Here is a 21,069-nt window from a genome sequence, read left to right as displayed (position 1 = left end):
AGCTTTATAGTATAGATATTTTATTAATCCAGGCAAAAGGTCATGTGAATTCAGGGATTCATAGAGTAGAGAGGTTTTCCCTCACATGAGTGAAGACTTGTTTGATTTTTAAATGGGACCAGATATGTACACTCAAGCACAGTACATCCAACAGGTATGCTAATGATATTCTCTGATCTGATTCTGCCTTTGAAACTTTGTAGCTCCTTTTAACAGTTTGTAGGTGTTCATTTCAGCAAAAGCTAGAAGCTATAGTTAATTTTGTTCAGTTTTCCTGAGAGAACTCAGCTTCAGGATATGACCAATGGTAAGTAAAAGAAGAGGTAACGTGCCATCAAGCACTAATTTTTGCAAATAATTTAATCTGTGTTGGTTCTGGTGTATGTTGTGGAAAATAGTGCACACTAAATACTCCAAGTTGATTTCATCATTGAAATTTTATTTTTATTTTTATTTTCCATAAAAAAAAATCATTGAAATTTTCCATAAAAGTCTGAAGTTGAGCACTGCATAAAATACTGCAATTAAATGTTACATCATATGATTATCAAACATTGAACTGAAATCTACATGCAGCACTTGTGCAGTATTTTGCTTATATTTCTGATGGCTCATTTTATTAATGCCTAGGACATTATTTATCTAATTATTTTTTCATTTTAAAAGCAGAGTCAATAATAATGTCAGCCTGTAAAATATTCAACTAGCTTAAGATAATGGTGGCTTAGACAAAAATAGTTTGAATCAATGAGAAATGTAAAATAAAGATTTGCATATGTGAGCCCATGTGTGAGGAAATAGTATGACCAGATGCAGTGCAGCTTACACAATGCACATAATATTGTGTCTGTGTCTTAGGAAGGGACAGATTTTATCACAATAAGATTAATTTGAATATCTTGTATTTTTAGAACAAATATTGCATAGTGGCTCCTGCTGAAATAGTTGCAGGAATAGATCTAAAATTTTCTGTATTATAGAGTAATTTTATTTCTATGTTTTATAAACATATTTCACCAGAAACCACCTTCTGCTATATATCTCTTGTCAAAGGCGTATAGGAATGTGCAGGTTCATACATGAAATACAGAGGTTCAGATATAATTTCTGGATTAAATCCTGCATTTGTCAGGTGCATTTTCTGATGCTTGAAAATTGCAGTAATTTGCATAATATCCTATAAAAGAAATAATTCAAGTAAGGTGCAATATTCCATTTCAGCCTATATTGGTGAAAATAAGATGTGTTTACTGAATAAAACAGATCATACAATTTTAATATATCATTTCTTTAGTTAAGCAGAATTATCTGATTCATAGGTGCAGTGAAATCAATATGTAAATGAATATTTTATTTCTTATTTATTTGCCTAATAAAGCAACACACAAGATGGCAAGTTTCTGTTTCAAAATATGCATTTTCTTCTAACTTTCCTTAGGGCAGTTCACCACAAAATCAGTGGAGTACAGAACACTTGGTGATGCTCTGCAGAGAGCTGACTGATTTTGTGGTACTGGCTCTCTTCTGATTTCCTACTGCTAAACTTAATTTAAAACATTAATCCCGACAATGTTAAATGCCTTCTTGTCTTACTTGTCTGTGTAAGTAGTTGCTGTACAGCAGTTATTCAAATGCCAATTCATGAGCAAGTTGTTCCTCACACAATAGTTGGCATATAAGAGCAGAAGTGGTATATAAATTAATCTCCTTTCAAATATTATTTACATTAAGAGAAAAGCTTAAAACAGACTGTTCTAAAGTATTGTTATTACCTATATGGTGTTTTCAATGCAGTGAAAATTTTCTTCTAGTTCCCACACTGAAAGGAACAACTTTTTATTCTTGTTGAAAGGAAGTCAGAACAACTCAGGTGGAACACATAACAGAGCCACAGAGTTCCCTGGTTCTTTGCATCCTTGTCCCTGGGCCCCTGCTGTTCTTTTAGAGTCAAGTCAGAGATGTTGAGAACAGCTCTCAGTCTGTCTGATTTTTACAAAACCAGTCAACCATAGTTGCAAGTCATATTAGAAAAAACCTACATACAGACTGCTGAACAATTTTCAAGATTGATTTTGTTTTTAATCCAATTTTGCATGAGAATTTCATGCATTTGTTTGTCACTCTTGATCAGGGTAACTTCTTTCTCAGGACCTAGGGAATGGAATTTATTTTCTTCCAAGCAGAAAATTCTGAGTTCAGCATTTTTCCTGTTATACTCCCCTAAGATGTTTTATGAAGTAACAATATTTTTTTCTCATTTTGATTTTTTTAAAATAAAATGAAATTTATCTCCTTTAATAAAAATCTGCACATGTGTAAGTATTAATTAATTATTACTGCTAGTAACTTTGATTACTTCGGCTCCTCCTCAATTACCTAAAGAAAGCTTTAGTCAGAGAGCACATAAATGCAAACAGGTTTAATCGGTTTGCCATATATAAACCTTAGAACTCTTTACAGATTTTCTCAATCTAGTGGAACTGTAAAGACAGATCTGTTCCAAAAGCTTTTCCCAGAAGAGGCCACTTGTGTCCTGAAGCACCATAGATAGTATAACCTATGCTTACTGCATGTGAAGGTACATTTACTTAGTATATTAATCTGTTGGGGGAAAAAAACGTTTTATCAATCTTTAAAATTCTTAAATTTGTGCCTTTTAGACAATTTGTCAATATTTAAGGAGGGGCAAAACTGCCAAATGCCTCTCATCATCCCTTAACAGTACAAAACTGTGAGCTACAAGCTTTCAGAGGATGTAATGTGGAGCCCTTTCCTGCTCTTTGCAGTCCATTCTCTCCTGCCTACAGATCATCCTGTGGGGAGTTCACAAGGGGTGTAATCCTTGCACTTTTAAAGCAGACATTAAAGAAGAATTATATCCTAGTTCTGCTTTTGTACTTTAAAACATGCGGGTGCATTTTAATTCTCATATTAGGAAATCATCTCTATAAAACATTTATCCTACTATCTATTGCAAATAACTTGGTATTTCTTTGGTGCCTTGTCAGTAACAGTGAATAATAATCACTTCAAGAACAACCACATCAGGAAAAGGTTTGAAATGGATCACCCTCTTATAGGAAGAAACTACTGTGTGTAATACTATATGTGTTTGCTTAGTCTTTTATTGACTGGAAGTAAATACTAGTTAAAGATGAAGAACTTTGAAGCAAAATCCAACAGCCAAGTTATTAATCACATCTAGGATTCTTAGGTATGGATAGATCCTTATAGCAAAATAGTAGTTTAATCATATATGTGGTAAAATTCATCATAATCACAATAATACAAACAGCAATTTAGACTAGTATTACCTTTTGTTTTCAATTATTGAAACAGTTTGTAAAATGCATTCTGCATTACATGATTGCAGAGACCAATTTTCAAGTCAGACAGACGATAAATACGAGTGGGAGACAACTGATTGTCCTACCATGATTCTCACAAAGTGTGATTTGGCATAACTTGGAAAAAGTCCACAACATGCTTATAAAGTCTTTCTGCATTAAAGGTGTGGTGACGTTTAAGCACAATAGCTGCCATCCCTGTTCTTCCTTCATAATCTAAAAAATTTGGAAAAGCAGTATGACAAGAATGTGAATGTGAATGTTTTATGACATTTGGGGGGATTTAGTATCAGTCAGAAAAATAAATTGATAGTGTGAATTATCCATCCTGTTTTCTCAGACATCACTGACTATAAAGTATATGATATTTTATTTATAAGGTACATGATATTTTATTTAGCATACATGGTATGGGAAGACTTTAAAAGTTACTTTCAGTGCATTTATTCAGTTAAAAAATGTCACCGATGATGCCTTTTTATTAGGAATTCTCTGTATCTGGAAGCTGCCTGCTAGGTTTTATTCCTACCTGCACTGGTAACATAGCGGCCAAATTAAATCAGAGCGACCATTAATTAAAAAAAACCTGAATGCACTTATACAAAGATTAATGCAATAGATGGACACTGACATGTATAAGACTGTACTTGTTTTGTATGAAGTCAAGTGCCTATTATACACTGTATAAGCAGTGCTGAGTGCTTTGCAATCTATTCCACAGACAAATTTGTGACAAAAAGGGTAAGTGGGTCCTAGTAAATTACAGGCATCAAACAGTGTTTGACGTGCAAGCAGAAACAAAACCCTTTGCAAAAATATGTAACAGACATTGTTCCTGCATTCTATTTCACACAAGTGAAAATTCTAAGTGGAGAAAATATCTGAGTTGGAAGAAATCAGCTGCCACAGTTAAATCTGCTCAGAAAAAAAGAGCAGCCTTGAGGTGTGCCTAAACAGGAAAGAAAAAATATGGGTATTCCTGTTCCTGAAAATGAATCTGCAGTTACCGAACTGGTGATATGCTGTAAAGTTTGTTTTGGCAATATTTGAGACTCAGGTCAATATAGAAATATGAAAGACTGTGCCATCTAGATTTTATTGACACCATGACCAAAAATTGATGTGATTCTTGAGGCATTTTTCTAATGTGCAATTTACTGCCTGAGGTAGCAATAACCCTCTCAAAGAGTTCCTGTCAGCTCCAACTGTAGATGATGAGAGATGCTTTGAACATTAGGCTACAGTTTTATTTGCATGCACTGCATGACTGCCACCTGCTGATCAACCATTCAGATGACGGCCTTTTATTTTCATGTATCCTCTTTCTTTGAACACATTGTGTTTCCCATCTGTCAGTGCTGTCTCTTGAGAGCTTCTTCTTCATGTGGATGGTTTCTTTTAGTACTAGACTTCATTTGCCCTTTTTTTGCCTTCAAGGGAAACAATTAATAGTTAGCACCACCAAAAGTTGGTCTTCCTCAACCTATTCCTTCCATGGATGCCATCTTCTGAGAAATTTTCTACCTCATCTTGTAATTTAGTTGCCTACAGCTTTTCAGCATGGTATTGTATATTTTTATGAAGCATCATATATGATTGAGAACATTCCAATTATGAAAAATATGTATGTTCTTGGATGGTACTCATAAGATAATGGTTTCACGCATGTCATTTTTAATATACCCTGTTTTACCATTTTTTAGATTAAAGCCTGTAGTCTAAGAAAAGTCTTGTGTTGTTGATAACTTTGTATTTCTCACTTCTGTGCTACAAATTTTAATTTATCCCAATGTTTCTTCCATTCATTACAAAATTTCAGCATGTCATGTTTGTTAAATACAGCATTTTATTTGAACTGAAATTTCATAACATGTAGAAAGGCCTGAATTGCCAAGCTGAAGCTATTTATATCCTTACATGTATTTGTGCAATCAGTTGCAAGAGCAGAAAAGTTACAGTAGGAAATTACTATTTTCATTTTATATTCTCAAACTATGGGAATGTCTTACTTTTTACACTTACACCGTAGTGTTAACTTCGTGGACAAAATCCATCATACTAATGATCTCTGCAACTTCTAAAGTGGCAACATTTTCTCCTTTCCACCTGTTGAAAATATTTCTTATATTAATATAAATGTTAACGTACACATTTTTCTTCTATATGTGATGGAAGACTACTTTTAATGTGGGCTACCATTATTCTGAACTGAAGAATGTAGATAGACAGACAAACCCCTTTATGGTTTAGTGCCATCTCATTTGAGATCCCAGCAATATAAGAAGTGCCAAATTTGAAAAATTCTATTATGTTGGAGTAAACTTTGTTGGGCTTGATTCCTATCCTTAGTGCATTTGTTTAAACAAAATTGACATTCATCAGGTTTGAGTCTGACCAGTATCATCCAGTCCTGTGTATGTGTGATTTCTTCCAAGCTCCCTGGATTTAGTCTTAACTTTGTGCTATACCTGAAAGTGTCTCCCGCCCGGTCAGTGAAGTAGAGGAACCCATCCTCATCCATCACTAGGAGGTCTCCTGTGTCAAGATACACATCTCCTTCCACAAACACATTACACAGGAGTTCCTTCTCTGAGGCTTCTTTATTTCCAACGTATCAAGAAAATGGGGCATCCTCAGTAACTTGAACAACTAAAAGTCCGGGTTTACCTGCAGGCCTTGAAAAGGCCATGCAAAGAAGCATATATAGAGTAAGCTATTAAGAGCATAAATTATCATATTAAAAATCCTTTGGAAAGCCACATCTGTTTTATTCGTCTTATTGCTACATTTCCTTAGCTATTCCCTGAAAAGAAGAAACAGGTGAGTCGAAAAGGGAACATAATTTCGCTTCTTTCTCTTCCAAAAAGCTGGATTGCTGGGTTGCTACTGCCCTAGCAGTGGTGTGCTGGTGTGACAACACAAGTTGTAAGCCACAATGTGTCTGCCCCCCAACCACCAAGGAGTCCCAGGAGTCTGAAGCATATCCCTAGTGGGCATCAGTCCTTGTTGCTGGCTGTCTAAGTCCTATTTATAACAAGGGCAAAACTTCCATTGACTTCCATTCATTCAGAATACCCTTTAAACATGACTTTTTATTATTCTGTATCTGTGATAAGTACTGGCTTTTTCTCAGTGTGTTTCTGAGGTTTAAAGATAATTCCATCTTCAAAAGACTTTTATTTTATTCCTTCAGCAGATGTAAAGAGATGTTTTCAAACAAATGATTTTTCTTCATAGCTGTGTTTCTGCCTCTTAAATTAAATCCCCTTGTTTTGAACACTCTATATGGAAAATTGAATGAAAGCTCATACTACCTTTCAGAAGAGGAGCTGGCATTGCTGCAAATATGATGCATGATTTATAACAAAAGAATAACCAAACAAAGATGTTGAATTTAAAAAGGAGTTTCTCTAACCCCAAGTCAAATTTACAGGAGGATTGTCTAGTCCAGTTTGTGAATTTACTGTCATTACTGTCTCACATTGCATCAAGTGACAGCTTCAGAGTTATCTAAGAAATATATGTAAAAAACTGCAAAATTTTTCTAGTTGTGTCATGAAACTGGGAATTTCATCGATTTCACTGAGAAACCAATAAGTTTTTTGTCCAGTTTCTAATGTAACAGTAGTGAGGAAGCAAGCTCTTTTCAAGAAAAAAACCCTTTTTCTTTGTTTGGATACTATCATCAAATCATGTATTATCAGAAATAATAGAAGATTAGTACTTTTGTTTCCAGTACTACTACTGGAGTAATGTTATGTTACGTTACGTTACATGTTACATGTTACATGTTACATGTTACATGATACATGTTACATGTTATATATGTTATGTTATGTTGTTATCAAAGATAAGCAATAGTAATTTCTGATTTCCAGATGACCAGCACTACTGTATTGTCATTGAGATCTGACATTATCACGACCTAGTGTAATTTAGGTCATCTGTGCAAGCCTCTCTTTTACCTTCAGGAATTTTAATCTCAATGATAATTAAATCTACATACTAAAACTAGTGATATTAAAGACTTTTTTCCCCAGAACTGCTAACTTTGACAGCGATGGATTCACACATGGGTAGACAAGCACATGGATATTTAATGTCTTTTGTGAGACTCAGTTTTCAGGATTTTTCTCAAAGATATTCTCAGCTAGGAGGCTATCCTATTTTCAATCTGGGAGCTTCAGCTCTTTGAGGTGGAGTATTCCATTTTAAGTAGGAGTTTGGAAAGTCTGTGCAACTCTAAGTATTAAATAGATAAATCTGGTTTTGTCACTATATATAAAAATATGATCCATAATTTGAAACTGTACTGTTCTTCATCAGAATTTTAAAACTGAAGCTTAGAAAGCATCTTTAAATGTCTGACCTCAGAGCACAACATATCTGGGAATTACTGCATCCCTGTATCCTTTTTTTTTTTTTTTTAATAAACGCTAAAAAATCTGATTTGTCCAGGAATAGGAAGAAGTTTTTCTCAAGTGAGAATAAAAATATTATGGGCCCAGAATATTAATAATGTTCTTATACTACTGTAATTTTCTAGTTCAGGTTACTTTGTAAATATTTGGATATATTATTGCATGTATTAGCAACAGATCCCTGTTTGGATCCATTTTCCAGTGTCATTTTCAAGTTCTAGGTGTATGTCAAAAATCTGTTGCACACATCTAAACTGAGTTATCTGTTAGTTAATAGATAACTAATATTTTTCCTTACCTATGGGTGCTTTCTTACACCTTCCATTTTCATCTTTTACAAGTTCTTGTTTCCAGACATCATATTTCAACAGCTCAAAAGAATGTAGAAACTTTTAAAAAAAAGCACATATGCATACTTAAAAACATCACTTTCTTACTCACTTTCTAGCTTTGATAAAAATTGCTCTGTGTTAATGAAAAGTCCCTATTGACTTTTGAAAACTTGAGACAGCCTGAAATAAACGGACAATATTCCGAGATGCAATTGTCAGAAAGTGTTTATATCATGATAAGCAACACTAAGGATACATATACAGATAAATGTTCATCTCCTTTATTGATATAAAGGAGTCCATTGTCTTAGAGTATGGGCAGATTCAAATAATTTATATGAAGGATAGTAAAACAATGTATTTGATCCAATTGCCAGTTTTTGTTTAAAACTACCATCCATTTCTAAGTAGAGGCTTAATATCACTGGAATGCATATTAAGATGATACTCCGACAAAAAATCCAAAATAAATTTGCAGACATCTCAAAAATTACTCCAGACAGATCCAAGTGGAAACTTAGAACTTAAGGACTTTAATTAGTCTTTCCTGCCTCAATCCTCCATCCACACTCTTAAGATTGCTGGAAGATTGAAAGTCTTGCAGACTTGTTATTATGGTCGTGCCAAGGTATTTTTGGCATCTCAGATTAAAAGCAGAAATCATTTGGAAGTCATTAACCTGGTCTTGATCTTAACTGATCTGAATCTTTAGTATTGTTAGAACAGTATTTCATTGTAGTATAATGTTCATCATTCACAGAAACTGTACAAATTGGAAAAGCATTTGAGACTGTCGGGGCGTTTTTATGGTAGAAACACTGAGCGTTTCAACAGTGGTTGTATATGTAAATTTATAGCTCAAGTATTTTGAGATTAATATTTTTTTTCCTTTATTTGCTGAGAATTTTGGGGTGTTTTTGTTTTGTTAATCTTATTTCAAAGAAAGTGTGACACTAGTTTTAATGAGTGGAGATGCAGTCAAAGAGAAAATTTGTGTAAGTTTGCTTTGGAATATCTCCTGATTCATACCAAAAGTCAAATAAAAACTGGTTTCTCTTCTCACCATTTAATATATAGGGGTTTTCAGTAAACATTAACAAAAATCATCATTAATCAGTCCTGTGGATATTCAGTGCTACACAGTGAGTCTGGTTTTATTTTTTAAATATATTCCAGGGAAAAAATTGGATACATAAACTTCTGTGTACTCATTGTGTGTATTTATTGTGGCTTCAATATATATGTACAGAGAATAGAGTCAAGGAAGGGGCTAAGGATAAGGTTTCTGTTTTCATGAACCAAATTTTGCTGTATCTGGAAAGAAGGAAGCAGTTTCTTCCTTGTACACTTTCCTGTTCTTTATAATTTCTGCCTTTCCCATGCCTTTTAATTTTTTTTTAATTACTGTGTGGTTAATTGGTTGATTGGTTGGTTGATTTGATTTGTAAGTCAGGAAACCAAGACTTCCTTCTGTGGACCCATAGAATTCTAATATTTTAATTGAGCCAAACCTCATCAGAAATTCTTTCTATACAGAAGGTCTGATACCATTTCCTAGAGCAATGCGTACTTCATTAATTCTGTCCTCTTCTTTCTGTGAACAAAGAAAAAGAAATATTCTGTACCTGAGAGAAGTGGGTCTAAATGCCTAAAATTGATCTAATATTTTATAGCAGAACAATTTTTGTTTATGAAGTTCCACCTTGACTAAAATACTTCACAGAATGTTTCTGGGAGTTTTTTTTAAAGTCAAACAGAAAAGCAAAAGAAATGTTGGTCTGAGGTTGAGGGGTTTTTGCAGGGTGAAAATTTTATTTCTGTAGTTCTTTGAATTTTCACTTATGAATTCTGTAACTAGGATGTGTATTACAAAGTTTAAAAGAATTTAGCTGTAAATAAATAGGTTTTAACAAAGTGCCATTTCCCATAGAATGGAAGTTCCTTTCCCTCCAAAGAAAGAAATTTTCCTGTATCATCAAAATGATGTCTTAGAAAACACTTGTGACACACAATAGCCAATTATTTTTGTAATGATAGTTGGTAGAAAATTTTGCGCATCTGCCATGTCCTTAAGGAACCTGAAAAAGCAGAAGAATAACTCAAAGCTGCTTACAATATCTCATATGATTAGGTTAAATTTTAATCTCAAATCCAGATTCAGAAAAGATGATAGTAAAATCTTCAGTCAAAATGTAGTTGCTAGTGTGTCACTGTTACATGTCAATTATGTAATTATTGTGGTAAACTATTCAAAATTTTACTTACATAAACGCTTTCTGCATGGGAGGACACTGCTCAGCACCCTGTCTATAAGACTCTGAAAAGTCCTCACTGTTTTGGAAGTTTAGTTGGGATCGAGTAATAAGTTACTGTTATGGCTGAATGTCAGCAGAAAATAAACTTATTTCAGGTCAACAGGAATAGTTTCTTCAAACGAAATAAGTGCATTTTGGTTTTGTTGCAGTGTTACTCTAATCTTTAAAACTGTTAAAATGTATTTGATGTCTAAATAATATTAAGGTGATTTCAAAATGGAACTTTGCCTTGTAATTGTACTAAAATGTTTTAGCAAAGTCAGTGTTTCAAATTTTTGACTTTCAAAAATGGTTACACAAAATTGTTTTGTGAACTATGTATTAACAGACAACTTCATTTGATCCAGAACTGTGTTTTTATGGCAGATTAAGTGTTTCCCAGAATAGGATCGACTGTAATGCAGACTAAACTTCACTTGTTAAACACAGGAGTCAAGCAGGAGTTTGGTATTCCCTGCTTCTGCCTAATAGGATGTGTTTTCTTTTGCAATCTTAATGGTAGATCTGAAGGAGTAAATGTTTTGATCACATCTATGTAATCCTACCCAATTATAAACCATCTGGGAGGCTGACTGGGAGGCTTCCTTCATGTGTAATATTGTCCCTTCTTCAGCACTTTGTCTTCAGGGTGAAATGATGGACTTTGGTTTTTTCCCAATATATGTTGTGATGCTGTAAGACTTGAAGTAAAACTCCAGAGCCTGAGAGATTACAAGGAATAGGAGAGACTCTTATGCTTACTTTGGTTCATGCCTGGTACAACAATCTGCAGCCTTTCCCTGAATTACCTTGAATTTTAAATATCTTTATTTGAAAGTTACATGATCCTCTTTAAAAGCATTCTTTGACATACTTTCTCATTATTTTCTTACCTTCTGTGGGGTACCATGCTTAAAATTTAGTTCTGATAGGTACATGAGGCTGATTAGCTTGCAGTAGACATAGTTAGTCACAGAGTCTCTGTCCACATCAAGAAATCCCTGAGTGCCTCCTAGTTTCCAAATCCATGTTCCTTCTCAGTTTGTGAGACCTGGGCATGCTCAGTGAAAGGAGGGAAGGACTGACACCCTGTGTATGATGTAGAGCATACTCCAACAGGTCCCTTGTGTTCAGCCCCAGTCCTGAGCTACACCAGACCTATTAGCCTGCATGGGTTTCTTTCACTGTAGAAGAAAAGTTTCTTTCACTGTGTACCGCCTGTGTGGTGCAGTAGAGGTTATATGTAGAAGTTACATGTTATATATGTATGTAACATCTGGTTATATGTTCTATGTGGTCGTACTCTAGTAAGATATGTGATCTTGACAGAACTCCTGATGCTCTTCTGTTAGCAACCTCAACTTCCTCAACTCATCTCAGCCATCTCTGTTTTTCCATCTTACCAGTTGCCAGTTACACACCTATTTCTTCTCTGTTAAATTTTTGTTACTGAGTCAAGAAAAGAAACTTCTTGCTGCTTTTTCCTGCAGGAGAAACCTTTAACACAACTAGTTTGGCCTAGCTAATTATTCCTTTGCAGTTTCTTGATCCGTGGACTACTGATAAAATGTTCGTACAGGCTTGTGCTCTGGCCAACAGTTATCCTGTCTTGTGCCCTTTAATACTTTTTGTCTTTGATCCCTCTCCTACATCCAGACCAGCAATAATAAGACTCTGTTCAAACCAGCTAGAGAATTCTTTCAGATGTTCCCTTGTTGCTAGTCCTTGTGTCAATCTCTGACCAATGCAGTTGGAGATCGTTTGAACTTTGTGCTTGTACATGATGTTTTCTGAGGTAGGTAGCAATACTTCTTGTCACCTCTCTTCGATAACATCCTAACTCCCAAGTATAAAATTTAAAAAATTAACCAAGCTTTCCCACTGTCATTGAGTGAGTTGTGATTTAATAAGTATTTTCAGACTTCATCTTGTCACTGTTTGGTGACATTTTACTTTTTTCGAAGCTGATCATGATTCAACTGTCATTCTGAAGGTTAGGCTTCCACAATGCATTTATACCTTCTGATGCTAAAAATCAAGCCTCAGATGCCTGTGTGAATGCCCTTACAGACTTTTGGCATAGGATACAAAAATGATTTCAGGTTAAACCTACAGAACATGTGCAGTGGTGCTAACAATACACAGACCAGAAGTCACTTTCTGTTGGATTTATACAATTGGTGTCTGTTCTAAGCTTCAAAAACGATGTGCATACCTTAGGTATTGTCTGCAAATGGGAGAGGTGATAAAAATTATAATATTACAAAAGCTTTTTGGTAAATGTAATATTTGAGTTACCAAGCAGTTATTCACCAAATATGAACATGTTACTACCTTGTCAAGTTAATGAAACTTCATGAGAAGGCAAATATTACCTAACTGAATGCATCCACTGATGCCAAGAAGAGAAGCACTGATGTGGTACAAAGGAAGAGTGACATACACAACACCCTGAGAAACAGCACCACACTGAGCAAATGCTGTGGAGGCAACAAGAGCTCTTAGATGAGTGATGATAGCATCTTTTGGGAAGCCTGTCAAAGGGAAAGAGCAAATACCTATAAATGTACTGCATGCATTAATAATTTTGCTGTAAGTGGAATTATGTTGGGAACGTACAGGGAGAATTGTCTTTTCTTCTGAGTCTTTGTCCTATCCTTCACTGTTTACCTCATGAGTATATCTAAGGAGTATATCTCCTTGGTCTCTCAGCTCCTTCACTCTCTTTGCCTGTAAAGCTATTCAGTCATAGAATTACAGAGTGGTTAGGGTTGGAACAGACCTTAAAGATAATGTAGTTCCACCTCACTGCCATGTCTGTTTTGTCCAGGGGATGACGTCCATGCCCTTCCATAGGCATGTGCAGACCAACTCTGCACATAGGTTCCAGAAAGCCAGAAGAGCAAGAAATGGGAAAACTTCTGAAGAGCCACTCTGTCTCTCAGCTTCTATTTGCAATAGAAATAACTTCCAAAGTTGTTTGGATTGACTAGTGGATGGATTTCCCTTTTCTTCCACTACATAAATAACTCCCATTATCAGAATCAAAAGTGCAAGTTCCACTGTTCTTCCTTTCAGAGCAACTCTTAGAAACTGACTTTATTTGCTTTATATTCAAGAAATTAATTTCAGCCATGGAGTATCTATGTAAAAGTTTGGTAACTTGAATTATACCCTTGTTATGTCACGGCAAAAAAACAGTTTAAAGTGTACTGTGCTTCTAAATAAATTAATTCCTTCCTGTCTTGATTTAGAAATTCAAGTTCTGTCTTTGTGTCTTGTTGCTAAATTTATCCTGCCTTAATTTTCAGAGTTGCAGCTGTACTTTTTTAGTGCATATCCTCACCTGTACTTCCCAATGTGAAGATATACATAGCTGTGTTTCTTGTGTCAGTAACAGCTCTAAGATGAGATGGAACTGGGTTATCAGGCACCTTGTCTAGTTTGTCTGGTAGAGTGTGAACATGCTGGAAAGGAGAACTGGTGCTCATCAGCCAGAAAGCAACATTATTTTCCAGATTCAAAATAAATTCTTATTCTGTTGATCCCAAAAAGTCTGCCAAGTTAAAAACCAAAACCAAAACCAAAACCAAAGAAGAAACCCCATACTAATTATTAAAATAAGTACAGGTACAGACCTGATTACCAGCATTGAAATTATATATCATACCACTGTATAAACCTACTGCAGCCAAAGGAGGGCTAACCTGTGTACTGTACAGTGAAAAATACATCATGATGTTTAATATCCCTATATTTCTCATGTGGCTTTAATTGTAATTGGTAAAACACAATGAACTTAGTTTGTGATGCTAATACATAGGATTTAATTTAATCACTATATTATTACACGTTTTAACGCTTGGTGCACGTACCAAATAATAAACCCTTACAAGTTCATGTGGAAATACGGTAGTATTGCCAAAAGATGAGAAAACAGGAGTAGAACGTGAAATAATTTGCATAATACACCATGAACAGGGACAAAACTGCAGCTTGTCATGCTGTAATCTTTGCTCCAAGCAATGCTACCTTGGGATCACTATTTTAAAGTAGTTATAAAGTAACATAAATTTTAATGTAGAAATTTTGAGCTGAAGGAAATCATGACTATAAAGGGAATCTGTGTCTTCCTGTAGTCATTAAGTTTTACATAAGCTACATAAATCAATAAATAGAAATGGAAATGAAACTGTGCTGAAGTATCTCCCAAGGCTGTTTTCTAGATGATGCATGATTATTGCTGCTCGTATCTTGTCCAGTACTTGGAGAGTTTCAGATTAAAGCTTTTTATTCTACTAATTAATTGCATGGGGCTTATTTTGTGCTTATACCCTTGAAATTTAAACATGATCTCTTTTCTCTCCCTTTTAGACAACACTATCTCTTTCCCTCCATTTTCCTCTCCTTTTCTTCCCTCCTTTTAAGTGTGTGTATATATAAAGAGCTTGCAGCTTGGAAGGGCTCCAATCTGCTATTTTTGATAAAACCAGGAAACAGTAGAAAGTGAGCAGTACGTGAAATACAACACAGAACTTACCTTCTCCTATGACCAGAGCTTTTTCTGCACATGTATTAATACAGTGTAGGAGAGATCTTGAGTGGATATTGATGTTGAGAAAGGCCACAATGAAGCCCAGCTTGGCCAGCCCAAACCAGACATGGATGAAGTCAGGTCCGTTACTCATCAGCAGGGCCACAGTGTCATCTTTTTCCAAATTCCTGTAGTGTAGGAAGACCTGTGCTACCCTGTAACTCCTCCTGTCCGCATCCTGGTAAGTGTACTCTGTCCCTTCATAGATAAGGAATGGCTTGTGGGGAATTTTTTCCACTCTCTGCATGAACAGGTCAGTTACGGAGAGAATTCCATTTCTTGCCCACTTTTTTACTGTTGCCTTCGACCTCATCCGCCTGAAGAAGTAGACTAGATCTTCCCAGAAATAGGGAAGAAAGATCTTCAGAGAGACACACAACACCACTATTCCTCTGGCAATCGTCTAAAGCCACATGCATAGCATGCTTGGAGGGGGGCAATAGTAAGATTTAGTGATCTCAGACATATAAAATACGTACATTATAATAATTAAAACCGAGTTTTAAGACAGAGACTGGAAGTCAATAAGCTAATTACTATTCCACCAATTAATTTAAGAACTGTTAAAAATGCCTTATTGGTGTTTACTAGAACAAAAAGAACAGCAAGAGTACAAAAAAGAAAAAGGGAGTTAAGAGTAAAAAAGGATTGTGCAGGATTTTTAACTTGTAAACAAAATTATGTCTAGATTTTTTACCATGTAAAAAATGTACCATGACAAATCCCAAAAAAAAGACGGAAACACACAGATCAAGCATATACTATCATATGTATAATATGAAAGTATGTTACATATGATGCATCTGTTAAGATGCACCAAATGTTCTTCTTTGCTGCCTAAGTTGGTTGTTTTGGTATGATAGAATTTGAGACCATTTGAGACCAAAGGTTTGAACAGTCTGAAGAACATACACAAATTCAGGCAACATAATGTGAAACTTCTGCATCTTCTGAAGTATCCAGTTTTTACCATAGGATTTTCTGGCATTTGCAATAAATGGTGATTAATAACTCTGCAATATTTGTATTATTTACATTGTTTACAATAGCATCCTGCAGGCTAAAACAAAATCATGCACAAGCACATACTGAGGTTTGGAAAATAACCTTTGTAGCATAACAATTATTAACTTCTATAATGTATTTCAGGCAAAAATAAATTGTCATATTTTCAAATGGTTGTAGAGGAGGAGTTGTGAAGATCATCCAAGATCCCTACAGTGTAATACATGTAGCAGTGACCAATCTCCTTTTTAAAGTTTCAGCCATGATTACTACAAATATTTGAAACGTCTTATGCGACAATTTGGGATTCAGGAACACTTCAGCCATCTGAGAGGCTTTTCTAAATGGGGTGGCCTCTACTCTGTAATTTAGATGTATCTTACTGACAAGCTGTACTTTTAGTATATTCCTCAAGGCTGATTACATTTCTAACAATATTCAGTGAATGTATTTGCAAAATTCGGTGGAATTCTTGCAGAAAACAAGGTCTTGTACGTACCACAAAGCATATGAAATGTATCAGTAAAAGAGCAGCTTAAAAATTAAAGCATCGTGGCATTAGCTGCATATAAGCATACAAATGAAGTTAAAGCATGTAATACACAATGTTTTAATGTTCTAAACAAAAAATTTTAAACCCATCCTTTTCTGAAGTCTATAATTTGTAAAGAGACATTCTTAGCTACCTTGAAATCTGTCAATTCTTCTTAATTACATTGTGTTACCTATCAGGCCAATCATTTCATCTTTGTATGTTAAGAAAAAATGTAAGTAGCTGCAAGTTTAGTCTTACAATAGCTGTGCCATTTAAAGACCCTGTGTTTCATCTCAGAGGGCTCCCTTGCTGACCTTCTGCCTTTCTCAGAATGTTATTGTTTAATAGCCAAGAGCAGAAACAGAAGACATCCTGAGTGTCATGGCTATTAAATTCTCCTTGTCTATGATTTGGAAACCTTTACTCAGCTTTCTTTGCCACACGCAAGCATGCAAGATTCACTAAAAATTCAAACAGTAAGTTTAGCTCTGGGCAAAGTCAAATTGTCAGATTTTATGAACTGAACCAATAAACACATAGACATAATCTTAACGGAAAATAAAAAAAAGGGATGATGATGTTAGACCAGGTTCAGCCCTAGCTTTCTTTTTGCATTCTTACATTACTTCTATTGTCAAAAATAGTGTATAAGTGGTGTATAAGTGGGAACTCAAAGTAGAATAAAACAGAGGAAAGAATAATAGGCTACAAGAAAAAACATTTAGTCCTCAGAGCTGTGTCAGGATTAGTTTTGGTTCACCCTTTTCACATTTGAATGTGATTGGAAAGGCCCACCAATCCTTGTTTTAGAATTTTTTGAGCAAAATACTGTTTATGGAGCAGAATAAAAAAGAAAATTAAAGGAAAAATGTGAACTATATAGAGAAGAAGTGAATTTTAGGAAAGAGTGATTATTGAGAAAGAGCATAGGTCTCTCTGAGTCCTACAGCCAGCTGCAGTGCAGAAACCAGGGAAATGCTTTGTTTACTTACTTTGTCTGCTTTGTTCGTTTTTTTTTTCTTTTCAGCTGTTCCTCTGCAATCACTAGGATTGAAAACATTTCCTTTTAATGAAAACTGGTATTCTTAAGTATTTATTAAGAATTCTTAACTATCTCTTTAGAACTTGAACTTAAAATAAAATTCCGAAGGAGCTAATCAGTGGTATCAAAATACACAATGGACTGCTCTTCAGTATTTTCTGAAATGGCAACCCCATAAATAATGACAAACAGGAAGAATTTTTCTAAATACAGGGAGCCCAAACATTTACCAAAAGTTAAGGTAAAAATTCAGTTTTCCAAGTAATCTGCCAGCTTTTTCAGTAAAACAACTTGCTACCTTTGCTAAAAGCAATCTAACCAATTTGAGTTTTGAAACTTGCCATACTATATAATTAGTAGGAATAGACTGAGGTATTTCTCTATTGAAGCAGAGCTTCAGAAAATTTTAATGCAAGCAAACAAAGGGATATCTCTAAATTGACTTCAGATGCATACAGTGGACATTGTTTTATGTAAACAATAAGAAATTATCTATAGAAGAAAGGCAGACATTATAATTTAGCTGAGTTTATACCCAGCCCTTTTTCCAGCATCTGAATGATAAATGAAAACGTTTTCTTACCAACATTTTTTTTCTGTGTACTTTGATTAACGTCCTGTATTCAATTAGATCCTTTCTGCCTCTCTGTATCACTCGTAGGAAGGTTGCACGGGTTGCCTGAAAATGTTCGTTTTGTCCAAGCAGATGTTCTCTTGAAGCTCCACACCTACAGTGTGTCACTCATGACTGCATGCCTAGACATACAGGAAAGACTCTCTTCTGTCTCCTGGATGTCGTAGGTCTCCAGTTCTGTAGTTCCTTGCTTTGCAATTATCTTGAAGCATGTGAGGGAAAGGGAATTGGACACTGCATTTTGGAACAAAGTGTATTTGCTGGCTGTATTGAGAGTTAATTGTTAAAAGATGAAGAAATCAAATATGCACTGCTGGTTTATATGTTTAACAGGATGATAAGCAGCAAGACAGAGCTGTACTGAGGGAAAGGACTAATCTGTTGAAATTTCTGTTTCAGTGCAATAGAAGCAACTTAGTGATACTTCTATATGCTCTTAAATACAGTACATGCAGCACACAGCAAACGTCTGTAACATTCAGCTGACATTATCATGTGGTCTCTCCAATAGGAACAAAAGCCTTTTATGATTAACACATTTTTTAAGTTTAGTCACACAAATATCAGAGGACATTCTTGTTATAAAGTGCAAATACTGAAAAAGGACACTATAGTATGTGGCACTGGCAGCCTACTTGATGAGGAAGTAGGTAAGATTACATTAATGAAAACACATACACACTGTTGACTGACAGTTTAAATCACATGGACCAACCTCCTAACTTCTGAAACTCAGAAGTACAAGCTAAACAGCTTTTAAAAAGGTTGTTAAACACACATAGATTGCCTGATTCCAGTTTGTGTATTTAAAATTTTTAATAAGAAATATCTTTTAAATATATGTATGAATGTTTCCTGAGGCATAATTATGGTATTCAGTTATTAGAAAATCTGTAGGCGTTTTTTATTTTATTACCTTTTTTCTTTTATCTTTTATTACCTTTTTTCTCTTTTTTTTTTTAATACATAATAACTTACATTATTTAATTAGATTAGAATGCATTATTTAAGATTATGGACTTTGTCCCATTCACATACTAAATATTTTATTTTATTTACTCCATTTGGAGGATGTAATTTTGAGCTGGTTGTATGGTACTGTGGCACTTTATGGAAAGACGGGACTATCATCCTGACTGGAGAAAAAGATTAAATATACTGTAAAGGGAAGAAGATTACTGTGGAGTAGATAGCCTGAAAACATGAGTGATCTGTTAGAGAAAAAGAACATGAAGAAAATAACTTGGAGTAAGGGTCAAGCAGAGGGAAGATTTGGTTTATTTCTAATAATAGAAGTAGTGTTACTTTGTTACAGTTTTTGTTCCCTTGTGAATAAATTATTTTAAAGGTGTCAGGTTTTATCATTGAAAACAAGGACAGCAGTGGGAATACAAAGTAATGTGAAGAAGATGGAAGAGTTTCAGCTGAAAAAGAATTACAAGATCAGCAGAAGAGAAAGAAAACATTTATTCTGTAGCATAATGGCTATGAGTCTTTCCTAGCAGTCCTACATATCAGTCATTTTCCTAGTAGCAGTTGCTGGACTTGTGTCATACATCCCAGTATGTGTCCTGCAGATGACTAACAAGTGTAAACAAAGAAGAATTGTACTACTTTCCTTACTTTCTTATTTAATATATCCAAAATGAAGTTATTAGACTAGATTCTTTACGTAACTTAAATTCTCTCACAGAATCACAGAAAGGTTGACCTTGGAAGGGATCTCTGGATTTCACCTTGTCAGGGTTGTCTGGTTCAGCAGAGACAGCTAGAGCTACTTACCCAGGATCATGTCCAATCTGCTCTTCAGTATTCTTTCTCCTGTCACAGGACACTGCTGGAAAGAGTGCGTCTCCATCTTCTTTGCAGCATCCCTTTAAAGACCTTTTAGGTTCAGGGCTTTTTGCACATTGATCAGATCCTCTCTGAGCCTTGTATTCTCCAGGTTAAACAGTCCCAGCTCACTCAGCCTATCTCCCAAGGACAGATGCTTCAGTCCCCTGAGATATTCATGGCCCTTTGCTGGACTTGGTCCAGCACGTGCAGCTCTCTTGTACTGGAGAGCTCAGAACCGAACACAGTGCTCCAGGTGAAGCACTGTGATCAGCTTCTTCATCCTGCTGGCAAAACTCCTAAAGCAGTCCAGGACACCAGTAGTGATAAGAACACATTGCTGGCTTAGGATCAACTTGGTGCCTGCCATGAAATTCAGGGCTTTGTCTGCAAAGCTGGTTTCCTGCTGGAAACCTGCACTTGAAGGTGCCTGGGGAGGGCCTTCCTCAGGGGCAGGACTTTGTGCTCCCCCTTGTTGAACTTCCTGGGCTCCTGCCTTGGCAGGGTATGGCCCTAGGGGTGTGCAGAGAGAAGCATCAAGTTGTGACTGGGTAGGAGGGATCTGGTTGATGCTATAGCAAGTTTGCTCCAAACAATGTAGGCTGGTAGGAGAGCAGAGCCCTGGGATGCAGGAGCAGAAGGTGTGGTGAGGATGAGGACAGAACTGGAGTGCTAATCACTGGGGCACAGGCTATAGTGCTGGCTGAAGTGCAGGCACAGGCTGAAGACCTCTGTCTGGGAACATCTGCCAGGAACCAGCTGCAGAGATGCAAGGCTGCAGCTGGGGAGCATTTGCCTTTGGGGGAACAACAAAATAGTACCTGGCACATGTAGAAGGACCCATCAGCATTAACATCTTGCTCCTCCTGGCCAGGGGCTGCACCCCCTCACCCTTCTCCCACCCTACTCATCCCATATGGGCCAGCAACACATAAGGAAGCAGAGGCCATGCACCGGGAAAAGGGGGAGGAAGCACAGATGGGGATAGCAAAATAGCATTGTTAATAATACTAAGATTCTGTATTTTTCATC

At 35.8% G+C, this 21,069-nt stretch overlaps 1 pseudogene; it reads right to left on the bottom strand.

Annotated features, from left to right (window-relative positions):
* Nucleotides 1–1,033: 1,033 nt before the first annotated feature.
* LOC138103850 (long-chain fatty acid transport protein 6-like) lies at nt 1,034–20,987 on the bottom strand (annotated as a pseudogene).
* Between the last annotated feature and the right edge of the window lie 82 nt (nt 20,988–21,069).

Source organism: Aphelocoma coerulescens (genome assembly GCF_041296385.1).
Source record: "Aphelocoma coerulescens isolate FSJ_1873_10779 chromosome Z unlocalized genomic scaffold, UR_Acoe_1.0 ChrZ, whole genome shotgun sequence".
In the NCBI taxonomy this organism is placed as follows: Eukaryota; Metazoa; Chordata; class Aves; order Passeriformes; family Corvidae; genus Aphelocoma; species Aphelocoma coerulescens.
The sequence above is the reverse complement of the archived record's forward strand: the minus strand, read 5'-3'. Positions and strand labels throughout refer to the sequence as shown.